Raw genomic sequence first — 14,264 nt, 5'->3', positions numbered from 1 at the left:
CTGTGGCAATTACAGCAAATGATTTGGGTAGACACGTAATTGGGCAGAGGAGAGAGAGAGAGAGAGAGAGAGAGAGAGAGAGAGAGAGAGAGAGAGAGAGAGAGAGAGAGAGAGAATTTCTGTCCAATCATTAAGATAACTACACCATAATATTTATAATTACTTTACTTTCGCAAGCACTGTGGCACAGGGAGACAAGCAGATGAGAGAGAGAGAGAGAGAGAGAGAGAGAGAGAGAGAGAGGGAACACCTAGGGCCCACCTCCCATAAGTGAAGTCTTTGGAGTTCAAGCAAGCGCTGTAGTTCGTCCACCCTATGTGAACTATATCTTTCAGTCTCGTTGGAGGCTGATTCTGGCATAGGCTGAGACTCCCAAGTACCATCTTGTCCACACCGTCTCCACGCCGAGGCCTTTTGGGGTTTGGGGCGGGCGAGGAGGGGAAATATCTCAGTATTAGGGAAATTGAATATATCTCAGGTGTTGGGGAAATAGGGATACTATTTCAGGGAAGTATTTCAGTCTTGAGAAAAATATTTCAGTGTCTGGATAAAATATAAAAAATAATTTAGTCTGGAAATGATATTTCAGTGTCTGGAAAAGGATATTTTAGTATGGGAAAAAATATTTCAATCTGGGAAAAAATTAATATATTTCAGCCTGGAAAAAATATTTCAGTTTGGAAAGAATATTTTAGTCTGGAAAAATGAAAATATTTAAGTCCGGAAAAAATACATGTCTGGAAAAAATATTTTAATATGGAATTAATTTTTCAATCTGGAAAAAACAAAAAATGTTGTCCTGGTCTGGAAAAATATATTCTAGTCTGGAAAAAATATTTCAGTGTTTGGAAAAATATTTCGTCTGAAAAAAAATATTTCAGTTTGGAAAAAAAATTTCAATGTGGAAATAATATTTCAGTGTCTGGAAAAAAATTTTTCAGTTTCTGGAAAAAAACATTTAAGTCTGGAAAAAATATTTTAGCCTGGAAAAAATATTTAAGTCTGGAAAAAATATTTAAGTCTGGAACAAACATTTTAGTCTGGAAAAAATATTTAAGTCTGGAAAAAATATTTAAGTCGAAAAAAATATTTGTCTATAAAAAACATAATTGCAGCCGGGAAAAAAATTTCACCCTGGGAAAAAACAAAAAAAAAACATTCCAGCCTGCAAAAAATATTTCAGCGTGAAACAGCTATATATATATTCCCCTCATAATTGTCGAAAACCGGAGAGCAAATGAACCTAGCATTTTGCATATTTTAAAATACGAAAATATAATAGCGTTGAGACCACAGACCGTAACATTGCATTTTCCTTTTTACAATAACCGGCTAACGCAGGTTTATACATATATACATAATCATACATACAAGGATTTATGAATACAAAGCCGTGGTGATGATTCCAGGAAATATTAATAATTATTCACGAAAAATGGATATATCCGCGGTAAAAGCCATTAGTCTCGGTAATGAATAATTTGTGAGTCTCACTGAGAGAGAGAGAGAGAGAGAGAGAGAGAGAGAGAGAGAGAGAGAGAGAGAGAGAAATTATGAAATAATAAAATTTTTAATGATTTTTTTTCTGTGAACACAGAACCATAGTGTTTAGCCAGATTTTTCAAAAACATTAAGAGAGGAGAGAGAGAGAGAGAGGCGAGAGAGAGAGAGAGAGAGGAACCTTACCTTACACCTTACAGACCTTACATCTTGTTCGGGTTGCCCCAGGTCCCTCAGTGTGAGCACCTCTAATGTCTACCAGAAAGTTGCTAATGCATCTTCCGGTATATTTTGCATCTTCCAATCTTGGATGGTCTGGGATGCAGCTTAGATATTTGTCGAGCTTATTCTTAAAACATCTACGCTCACTCCTGATATATTCCTCAGATGAGCTGGCAACGCATTGAATAAACGCTGCATTATCGATGCTGGTGCGTAATGGATTAATGTCCTGTGTGCTTTCCTTATTTTTCCTGGTATAGTTTGGGCACTATTAATCTACCCCTGCTTGCTCTTTCTGATATTTTTAGTTCCAATATGTTTCGGCAATTCCTTCTATCTGTTTCCATGCCTGAATTATCATATAGCCTTCTCTTCTCCTTTCTAGACTAAATAATTTTAAGGATTGTAGTCTTTCCCAGTAGTCAAGATCCTTAACTTCTTATAATTCTAGCTATAAAGGACCTTTGTACACAATTTGTGCAATATCCTTTGGTAGTGTGGGTGGCCATATCATATTGCAATATTCAAGTGGACTACGAACATCCGTATTATAAAGCATAATCATGTGTTCAGCTTTTTTCTTGTTTTGAAGTGCCGTAACAACATTTTCATTTTTGCTTTACATTTTGCCAACAGAATTGCTATTTGATCATTGCATAACATGTTCCTATTCAACATCACACCAAGGTCTTTAACTGCTTCCTTATTAGTGATTGTCTCGTTATCAGGTCCCATAATATACATATAGCTTTCCTTCTCCGTCTCCATAATTATTGATTCAAATTTATCAGAGCTAAATACCATCCTATTTACCTCTGCCCATTCATATACTTTGTTAAGGTCTCTTTGTAGCGCGTTCCTATCTTCATCACAATTAATCTCTCTACTTATTCTTGTGTCATCGGCGAAACTACTCACTACCGAGTCCTTAACATTACTGTCTATGTCTGCAATCATAATAACAAACAGCTGTAGCTAGCACCGTACCTTGCACACACCGGATATTACCTTAGCCTCATCCGATTTTCTCATCGTTTGCAATAACTATCTGTTTTCTGTTGTGTAAAAATTCTTTTAACCATCTTCCTACTTTATCCACGATATTGTGTTTTCTAATTTTCTTCGCTAATATATTATGGTCTACTTTGTCAAAAGCTTTTGCAAAGTCTAAACTAACCACATCTGTTTCATTTCCCGCTTTTCATATTTTTGAATATGTTCTCACGGTGGACTAACAGTTGGGTTTGTGTACTTTTTCCGGGTACGAAACCATGTTGTCCTATATTAAACAAATTATTTTCATTAAATGTTTCATAATATTTTTCTTCATTACCCTTTCATACACTTTCATAATATGTGATGTTAGACTCACAGGCCTATAATTACTTGCCTCTAGTCTTGATCCACTTTTGAAAGTAGGGGTAATATATGCTAATTTGTGCTCATCATAAATCTTGCCTGTATCTACACTTTGTCTTAATAATATTGCAAGTGGCTTTGCGATAGAATGAACTACTTTCTTTAACAAAATAGCAGGCACTCCATCAGGCCCTGCAGGAGCTCCATTTTTAATTTCATTAATAGCCTGCACAATATCAGCTTCATTAATATCTATATCAGCTAAATATTCACTATTTTCATCCCTTCCCCTTACTTCTATATCATTATCTTCATTATCTATTCTAGGGGGGGGTGAATTCTCTCTTATATCGTTCTGCTAATATGTTGCAAATTTCCTTTTTTTCATTCGTTAATCTCCCTTCAATTCTTAGAGGGCCTATTTCTATTCTTCTTTTATTCATCTTCTTCGCATATGAGTATAATAGTTGGGATTTTGCTTGATATTTAATAGGGTTTTTCTTCCAAATCCCGTTTTTCATTTTCTTTTGATTGTATATTCTTTTGTTCTGCATTTTCTATCTTACTTTTTAGTTCTATCACTTTCCATGCATTTTTTTCTTTTGCAAGACCTTTTTCCACTTTCTGATTTTCTGGAACAAGATCCTTCTGTCTCTTGGTATGCATGACTGATGTTTACTTTTCTTCTTCGGTATATATTTTATCTATTTTCTCTAATATTTTATATAATATCTCCGTATTTACCTTTATGTCATCACTTACGACAAAATGTTTATCCCAATCTTTGTTTAATTCTTCATTTATTTCTGACCATTTTATATTTTTTACTGTAGAAGTTGTATTTTCCATATCCTTCCCACTTTTTCATTTCTTGCTTATCTCTATTTTCACTTGCTTTGGAATGGACTGTTAATTCTATGACATTATGGTCTGAAATACTCGCATTATAAACTATTATTTCTTTAACATAATTCATCTCGATCACAAATACTAGGTCTAAAGTATTTTCCTTTCTTGTTTGGCAGGTGATTTATTTGTTGAATGTTGTATTCTAGTAGCATATCTAATAGCTTTTCGAATTGCCTCTTATCTTCTGCACTACTATTACTCTCTTTTTAATATATAAGTACATCCACAATCTCCTATTCGTTCTTTCCAGTCTACGAAAGGAAAGTTAAAGTTGAAGTCTCCATGATAGGAGAATAGTCCAGTGCTTGTGATTTCTACATATATCATCCAATTTTTCTATTATTAAGTCAAACTCTTTAGTATTAGGAGGTCTATATATTACTATGTTCATTAATTTTTCAGATTCAAATTCTACCGCTATTAGTTCACATTCTGAGTTACTATATTTCTCATATATTTTTCCTTGTTTTTTGTCTTTCCCATATATTGCGGTTCCCCCTTGATTCCTATTTTTTTCTATCTGATCTATAAGTTTGGAACCCTTTTATTTGATCCATCATTCCCAGTCTCTTGGGAATACCAGGTTGTTCACTTATAATTCTGTTATATCTATTTTCTTTTCAATTTGGGTTAGTTCTTCTAAGTACTCTATTTTTCTTTTTGAGTTACTCGTAACTAACCCTGCGCATTCATCACTATGATGGTTTGCGTGTTTTCTCCTTCATTTATATTGTAATAATAAGGATTTTCCCATGTCTCTTTCCTGTTCTGGTATGTTGTTCTTTTTTTCATTTCCAGAAATTCTGACATTAAAAAATCCAACTTTTCCATAATATTTGTTCTTCCTTCATCATAATTATTCATTTTGTGTCTGAATCTGCAATTTTCTCCATATCTGCAATATCCTCTTGCATAATAAAACAGTTATTATCTCTTGAGTAGAATCTTGGAGCTGATGCATTGAAATTTTTTGCTGACACCTCTGCATATCTCGTTGATGGCTTGCTTTTTTCTTTTACCTGATATTCTTCATTCCTCTCTTTATGTTGTTTCTTTCTTATTTTGGATTTTATTACTTGATTGGTTATTTATTTTGATTATGTTTCATGGCTACAAGGTGCATATATTTACATTTTTTGTCGAACTTACATCCTTTTCCTTCTTTTAGGTTTTTGCATATTTTTGGATGTAGATCTCTGCAATCATCCTCATATCCATCTAGGTATGCACATTTACCATATATTCCATAGTTGTGACAGAGAGAGAGAGAGAGAGAGAGAGAGAGAAATTATGAAATAATCATATTTTAATTATTTTTTTTCCTTGTAACATCTGATAAACGCACGAAAACATAAAGTGATCAGCCAGATTTCCTCACGAATTGTTATATAATCCTTTACAGAACTTTCGATGTCTGGCAAAATGGAATCTCAGTCATTTTGGTGCTTTTTTTAAAAGTGAGTTTATTGGTAACAAACACGATCGGAAGACGCGTCCCATGCCCTGTCACATTTGCATACCCTTGTAGCAACATAACCAGCGCTACTTTGATGATGAATATTCATCCATACAATCGGATATATACGTGTATACAAACACAAACACACACACACATACAGGGAAGCGGTGCCCACAATAATTTTTTCTTTTATCTATTTACTTATTTATTCTTGACTAATCAAGGCATCATGTCATGGCAGTTGGAAAACTTGTCTTCTTTAAAGAACCGTTGGCTCAACAACCTTCAATAATGACAGCTCTCTCTCTCTCTCTCTCTCTCTCTCTCTCTCTCTCCTCTCTCTCTCTCTCTCTCTCTCTCTCCCTCTTTCATCTCTCTCTCTCTCTCTCTCACACACACAGGGTCATGGAAAACAAATGGCCACTGTTAGCTAGGAAGTAATGGGAAAAAAATACAATGCAAAAAGAATGTAAACAAAAGAAAAAAAATATGAGAAAAGAAAACGGGACAGGATTGAGGATTGAAAAAGAAAAGAGCACAGAGAGAGAGAGAGAGAGAGAGAGAGAGAGAGGACGTCCTTCCTTGTAGCTGAACGATTCTCCTGACGAAGGAGCTGCTGCCCTTTGGAAAAGGATAGAAGGAATCACTCCTGACGGAGGGGGTACCTTTTTCCGTCCGCCCTCAGATCTTAAAATCTACTGAGGCTAGAGGGCTGCAAATTGGTATGCTGATCGTCCACCCTCCAATCCAAACGTACCAAATTGCAGCCCTCTAGCCTCTATAGTTTTGATGTTATTTAAGTTAAGTTAAGCCATGGATCATGTGCCAAATATACAGGCCACCACCGGGGTGCCGCGCGCCGTGGCTGAGAGGTTCATAGAGCAGTATACGTTGCAGGAAATTAATAATCTTTAATAATAATAATAAGGCTGTCTTAGACAGTCCCAAGTCAGGATAGAGTGGGAGGTTTGAACGCCCTTTGGAATAATAATAATAATAATAATAATAATAATAATAATAATAATAATAATAATAATAATAATAATAACTAATTAATTATACTTTTGGATAGATGGAAATATGAATTTCATGCATCTCTCTCTCTCGCTCTCTCTCTCTCTCTCTCTCTCTCTCTCTCTCTCTCTCTACACGCACACAAATATACATAGTATCTATACATAAAACAAAATAAAGTAATAACAGTCCACAAGGAGACACGAAATACTAGTGGACGCAACTGCTGGAACACCTTGCCGCGGGGGGGGCGGGGGGGCGGGGGGGGGGAGGGGGAAACAGAATCAATCAACATCCTGAATAAGGTCCAATATTCACCCCCCCCCCCCCCCCCCCAGGGTCGCCATTCGCGGTGGACACCTTACCTATCTACCTGCCTACCGTGACCTCGGGTCATTTATTTGGGTGGTCACATAAATCCGTGCGGGTAATTAACGGATGTCAGGGCCAGGCATCAGAGAGGGACGAGCTTCTCTCTCTCTCTCTCTCTCTTCTTTCTCTCTTTCTCTCTCTTCTCTCTCTCTCTCTCTACTCACGTCCTTTTTGGAAGATATGTGTCGCTGTAATCTTCAGCTTCAGAGGCAGTTGATGGTAGAAGTATTATGAGAATAATATATTTTCATTTATTATTTTACAGTTCTCTTTTGGGATGGGGTTGCTTGCCTCACCCACTGCCTGCGCCAAACGGATTGCCAATGAATAACCTTGCTTGGACGAGTGGTTTTCGCGCTCGGCTATCAAATCTGGTGAGGTCCGAAGTTCGATTCTCGGCTCGGTGCCGACGCGGAATCGGAGGAATTTATTTCTGGTGATAGAAATTCATTTCTCGATATAATGTGGTTCGGATTCCCACAACATTATGCCTGTAGGTTCCCGTTGCTAGGTGACCAATTGGTTCCTACCCGGGTAAAAATATCTAATCCTTCGGGCCAGCCCTAGGAGAGCTGTTATCAGCTCAGTGGTCTGGTAAAACTATGCTATACTTAACCTTGCTGGCGACGAGAGAGAGAGAGAGAGAGAGAGGATGAGAGAGAGAGAGAGAGAGAGCAGGGGGATCTCTGGTAAAGATACATGTGTCTAAATGAAACTATTAAAAAAAAGCATGAAATATCACATGAAAACGAAAAAAACAACAAAAAGCATAAACATATGAAGACAGGACGTCTTGTACAAATACTAATATAGAGACAATACAGAGAAAATAAAAGCAAGAAAAAGGAAGGAGAGAGTCTGCGAAGCAATCAAAGAAAACCTGTGTCAAGCCCTGACGCCAAACCAGAAAGGACAAACAAAAGCAGAGGCACAAAGGTTGGCATACAATAGCCCTCGAAAAGCGATTCACTTTCCCCAAAGAAGTTTCCTTGAGAGGGTCTGGCTGGTGTCTGGTGGTCAGTACTTCTCTCTCCCATCTCTCTCTCTCTCATCTCTTCTCTCTCTCTCTCTCTCTCTCTCTCTTCTCTCTCTCACTCTTCTCTCCCAGGTCTTAACGAGCTTCTCTGCCCAGGACGTCCTTGCCTGTCCAATCAAGAATGGACAAGGGGTCCTCTGTCCCCAGAATCCCTTTTATCCCCCCCCCCCCCTCCAATCAAGGAAGGTTTGTCATTTGTCCTTCGGTGGGGGATGCAAAAGAAACTGAGATTTGACATAACGATCACTTTTAAGTATGTCTTCATCGAGGATTATCGTTCATGGTATAAGCACAATGTGGCCTATAAACACTTCTCTACACCAAGACCACATATACCCACTCCCTGACCTACTGCTGTTTCTAAAATCATTGGTGTCCTGGCATATATACCCCCTCACTGCCCTGCTGCAGTTTTCTAAATCATCGGTGTCCTGGGCATATATACCCCCTCACTGACCTGCTGCTGTTTTCTAAATCATCGGTATCCTGGGCATATACCCCCTCACGCCTGCTGCTGTTTCTAAATCATTGGTGTCCTGGGCATATTTATACCCCCTCGATGCCTGCTGCTGTTTCAAAATCAAAATTGATGTCCCTGGGGGCATATATACCCCCCCTCGATGCCCTGCTGCTGTTTTCTAAAATCATTAGTGTCATGGGCATATATACCCCCCTCGATGCCCCTGCGCTGCTGTTTCTAAAATCATTGGTGTCCTGGGCTATATACCCCCTCAATGCCCTGCTGCTGTTCTAAATCATTGGTGCCGTGGGCACTGTCTTCCCTGTCATTCAGTAATGGTCAGAGTAGCTTACACGTCAACTGGCGATCACCTATCCCATATTGACCTGACTAGATTGATTAAACTTCACTGACTGAGGAACTGAATAGTTTATTAATTGCATGTTATTGTGTTTTCGTTTTCCGCCCCTGTTCTCTCTCTCTCTCTCTCTCTCTCTCTCTCTCTCTCTCTCTCTCTCTCTCTCTCTCCTGCCAATGAAACTCATCAAAAGAGGGTACAAATAAAAAAGCCACACCCCCCCAAAAAAAAAGTCCTTTACTTTATGAAAGAGACGAAAACAAAAGATGAAAATGAAAATAAGAGAACTGGAGAATAGTGGAATCACGATACTGCATATTCAGTTTTTGATAAGGACGCGGGGAACTATTCTTTTCTTTTTTTCATTCCTCTGAGAGGAGGTTATGGTAACATTGCAAGTTCAGTTAGTTCGTTGGTTTGTCTGATTATGGGAAACTGCTGCACGGATTCGTACCAAATTTTGACCAAGGGTGGAGCTTGTTTGTGGCAACATGTGATTCGATTTTGGTGCAGATAGGTGTGTAAGTTCTGAGTATAGATGCTAAAATATACTTCTTTTTTGGGCGAAGGTGCCTCTGAGTATTAGCAGAGATTTGGGGTTTATTATTAATATTATCATTATCAGTTGTATACCTTTTTCAACCTTGTGTGTTTGTATGTGTGTGTGAGAGAGAGAAAGTCTACCATGCGATCGCATTGGAGTCAAAAGTCTGTCATAATAATAACATTCATTTTACAATAATGGACAGATTCACTTCCACCTGTCCAATGGTATACCTCACCTCTCCAGCACGAAGTCCACACCATTTGAAAAGCAGAAGGGAAACGAACGCCCCCAACCCCTCTTCGCCCCCCCCGTCCCCCGCCCCCCGTCCTTCATCTAAATTGCATGCATGCAATGTCACGACTGTAGTTCTCTCGTCTTTCTGTTCGTGCTATTGTTTCGTCAACCTCTTTAAGCCAATGTTTTCATTTGCGCATTGATAACATTTTTTGTTCCCGCCCCCCTTTTTCCCTCTCGTACGAGAGAGAGAGAGAGAGAGAGAGAGTGAGCGAGAGAGAGAGAGAGAGAGAGAGAGAGAGAGGAGAGATTACTATATAGTCAAAGAGCACTGCCCCATCCATACGTACAACACCTACAGATGAATATTCTTCCATCACAATCATCAAAAGCAACAATCTTTCTAATACACATGAAATGCTTACAGAAAAGACATTACTGTGATACCTGATTTATCATATTATTTATTATTATTATTAATTAAAAAAACTAATCAACTTTCACCAATCATTTCGACAAATAAAATGTACAATTAATACCCGCTGCGACAGTCGCCTACCCCGTCGTATTTCGAATATGAGAGACGTCACAATACAGTATTAATTAATCTTCCCATTCTAACGTCACCTGGGGATTGCTAACCATCTGACCAGCCCCTGTCAATCACCGCTCACCTGTGAAGGCTATTCAGTTCTCTTAATCAGATTAAGACACCCGGGTGTCATTCGGCGTCTATGAAATTGAAGGTGTATCGGATTTTACACATTTTTTTGCGTGATTGTGTGATACTGATTGATTCCCAGACTAACTGATTGATTCCCTGGCTAACTGATTGATTCCCTGGCTAACTGATTGATTCTCTGGCTAACTGATTGATTCCCTGGCTAACTGATTGATTCTCTGGCTAACTGATTGATTCCCTGGCTAACTGATTGATTCCCTGGCTAACTGATAGAGTCCCTGGCTAACTGATTGATTCCCTGGCCACCTGATAGAGTCCCTGGCTAAATGATAGAGTCCTTGGCTAACTGATTGATTCCCTGGCTACCTGATAGAATCCTTAATTGATAGAGTCCTTGGTTAACTGATTGATTCCCTGCCTAACAGATGATTCCCTGGCTAACTGATTAATTCCCTGCCTAAGTGATTGATTCCCTGGCTACCTGATAGAGTCCCAGGCTAACTGATTGATTCCCTGGCTAACTGATTAATTCCCTGCCTAAGTGATTGATTCCCTGGCTACCTGATAGAGTCCCAGGCTAACTGATTGATTCCCTGGCCATCTGATAGAGTCCCTGGCTAACTGATTGATTCCCTGGCTACCTGATAGAATCCTTAATTGATAAGAGTCCCAGGTTAACTGATTGATTGATTCCCTGGCTAACTGATATAGAGTCTTGGTTAACTGATTGATTCCCTGGCTAACTGATATAGAGTCCTTGGTTAACTGATTGATTCCCTGGCTAACTGATATAGAGTCCTTGGTTAACTGATTGATTCCCTGGCTAACTGATATAGAGTCCTTGGTTAACTGACTGATTCCCTGGCTAACTGATAGAGTCCCTGGCTAATACATAAGCACAGACGCTGGATTCTCTACTTACGAACGAGGTGTTCGTACCTCGATTGGCTCGTACCTCCAACTCGATGTACGCAGAGACTCTCTCTCTCTCTCTCTCTCTCTCTCTCTCTCTCTCTCTCTTTTCCAATTATCTTTCCTGTGAATTCTAAATATCCCTGATATCCAAAGATAGCACACGGCCATTTGTCTAAAGACGGCCCCTAGGCTGCACGAGATCTGCACAAAAGCTGCATGATCATTAGGCAGCATGCAAGGTTTCGCAAACGCGTCACATCTAAAAGGAACGATTTAAAAAAAGGGGTCTGAAACCGTGGCTTCTTGCATAATCCTTTTTAAGGGCGAGAGGGTTGGCTCGCTTGCTAGCCTCGAGTTCAGCTCATAATACCGTCATGGAACGCCGAGCTGACAGACCTTAGGGGCCAGGTTCTCATATTCACATTTTTTGCTAGAAAATGATGATTGAGGGTCCCTAAATGCTTTTGGGAGGGTTGTCGTTTCTCGTTTGTCTTTTTTGCTGGTGTTTTTGTATTGTTTGGGGGGGGGGGGGGGGTGGTGGTAAGGGGGCCATTCGTTCCCTTGTAATGCAGTTTCTAAGATAGGTATCATGATATTCAAGACGATTTGAAATGGATGACCACGACCACGTCACATGACAGCAGCAGGGGGAGGGTTGGGGAGAACGCTAAAATGGCCATCCCCAGGCCCCAAAGGGGATTATATGATACGATATGCATCCCTGGGATTGGGAGATTAATGTTTACAAGGGGAGGAATTATATGTCAAGAGGTCAAAAGGATTTATAAAAGTTGGTCATGGGATTACATGAAACAGGGATTGAGGTAGGAGGATACGCTTTCTGGGGATTTTTAGGTTAAATAGAGAGTTTTGTGATGTTGATGATAATCCTTCAGGTTTTCCTGCAAATAATAATAATTTTTTTGGGACAACTGCAATCTAGCAGACAACCAGGCTACGTCATATGAAGAAACGGGCCAGTAATGATAATAATTATAATAATTATAACAATTAAAATAATGATATCTTTATAGACAACCAGACTACGTCATATGATGCATCGGCCTACTAATGTCCTGGAAACCCAGCCCCCTACCCCACCTCTCGGGCGCCCTTCTATCTCTATGGCATCTTTCTATAAGATATTTCTGCATTTCAGCTCACATCTCACCTTCTTCTTGCCTTCTGGGAGGAGAGGCCAACTCTAGTTCCTGGGAAGACTTATGGACAGGGCGTTAGTAATCACACTGAACCACCAACTCATCCTCCTCCTCCTCCTCCTCCTCCTACGTGAGAGAGAGAGGCTCTCTCCCTGGTGATTTAGGGACGACATAAAAGTGCTGGCATTGGGGAGGCACCAGTAACCTAACTATATCATGGAGAGAGAGAGAGAGAGAGAGAGGAGAGAGAGAGAGAGGAGAGATATTGGTGGAGGAAATGAACAGAATTTTCAAGTTTCATACATAAATATTTTTTTTTTAATTTTCTGATACGTGGAATCTACAACACAACACACACACAAACTATATATATATATATACATGTATGTATGTATACATACATATATACCATCCAACAAAATAGGATGTCAGTACATCACAAGAGCATGATTACGTAACGTGGATCCAAAATGCTTCAATAAGGACGAAGCGATTTCATACTTGTACATTCGAATGCAAAACTAAGCAAGACTGAAACGGTGTCTATGCCTGGGAGATTTAAATGCAAAAATAAAATTAAGGATGAAATTGGGACCGTCCTGGGATATTTAAGAGTAAAGGGTGGCTGTGCTAGTAGACTTGACTGTAATACTACGAGACGGATAATAGTGGCGAAGAGGCTGGTTGGGTTTATGGATGACGTTTGCACATTATTTGAATCGAGTCTTAGATGGTTTCGACATGTGATGAAAATGAGGCTGTTGACGAGTTAATCAACCTTGGAAATTAGTGTAGGAAGTGTTAGAATGAAAGAGCTTGTATACACAAGAAGCACGCAAAATGCACATCGTGCGAAGTGGGTGTAGATGTGCTCCTGATGAGCCCTCGGTGTATAGATTTACGAGGTGACTGACACTTATGGAAGCTTCCTGTATAAGGGAGTCATTCTTGGTTCGATGACTAACGACTGATTGTAATAATATAATATATATATATATATATATATATATATATATATATATATATATATATATATATATATATATATATGCTTAAAAAATCACAGTAGATGCACGTGACTTCATAAATAAGCGAATTCCACAGGAAAATGATAGTCAGAAATCCAAGTGCTTTCGTCTTTACTCAGACATTGTCAAGGAGTTTAATGAGGTACAATTGGAGAGAAAGGTCTCAGGTACAACACAGATCAAGAATACCAGATGGTAATTGTCAAAAGGGTAAAAATTGAAAGAGATTAATCCAGGGATTATCGGATTATCACACGGTCACAAACCTAAACAGATTGACCCTAACCGAAATTACAAAGTTTCTTTACAGTCCAAAACATGTAAAAAACTGAATATATTAATTTTGTTGCTTATATTTATCTACAACTTTTTTCATTATGAAAGCATCGAGTTTAAATAAACCAAGACTTAAATTTAGAACATTTCTATTATTTGACTTGATGAAAAACAAGATTCAATGATATTCCTTTTAACTGTGCCATTACATGGGATTAAAGGCTCTTGCTTGACTCCAGTTAATAGGATGGTCTAATCTCTCATATGTACGAATAATGCATTCGATATTTGCCCAGTTCTCACAGAATACTGATGCTGTTTGAGACGTTGTGAAAGAGATTTACCGGTTTGTCCGTAATAGACTTTATCACACTTTTTGCAAGGAATTTCATATATGCAGCCTGGAAGATCTTTAGGAGAATTTTTTATTATTAAACTCTGACATTAATATTACTAAAACAACATTTATGTTAAAAAGCTTTAAAATTCTAGGAATATCTAAAAACCTTTCATCATAGGGTAATTTTAGAATGTTATGCTTACTAAATTCAAGTTTGTCATTAGTTGAATAAAATGTTTTTCTAGCTCTTTTCCATGCCACTCTACAAAAGTCCCTTGGGTATTTAAGTTTTCATTGCAATATCAGAAATAGTTTTTAATTTCAGCGTCAACTAAACTGCGGGCTACAGACACGTAAAGCCCTTAGAAACATCCAGAAAAAACAGAGAATTTA

General features: G+C 38.6%; 1 long non-coding RNA gene across 1 annotated transcript in view; it reads right to left on the bottom strand.

Annotated features, from left to right (window-relative positions):
• Window positions 1-271: 271 nt before the first annotated feature.
• LOC135204963 (uncharacterized) overlaps window positions 272-14,264 on the bottom strand; it is a 28,097-nt gene continuing 14,104 nt past the window's right edge. Inside the window, exon 3 of the long non-coding RNA XR_010312393.1 lies at window positions 272-411. This is a non-coding gene — a long non-coding RNA (uncharacterized LOC135204963). The remainder of the gene's footprint in view (window positions 412-14,264) is intronic.

This window comes from Macrobrachium nipponense, chromosome 48 (genome assembly GCF_015104395.2).
Source record: "Macrobrachium nipponense isolate FS-2020 chromosome 48, ASM1510439v2, whole genome shotgun sequence".
Classification (NCBI taxonomy): domain Eukaryota; kingdom Metazoa; phylum Arthropoda; class Malacostraca; order Decapoda; family Palaemonidae; genus Macrobrachium; species Macrobrachium nipponense.
The sequence above is the reverse complement of the archived record's forward strand: the minus strand, read 5'-3'. Positions and strand labels throughout refer to the sequence as shown.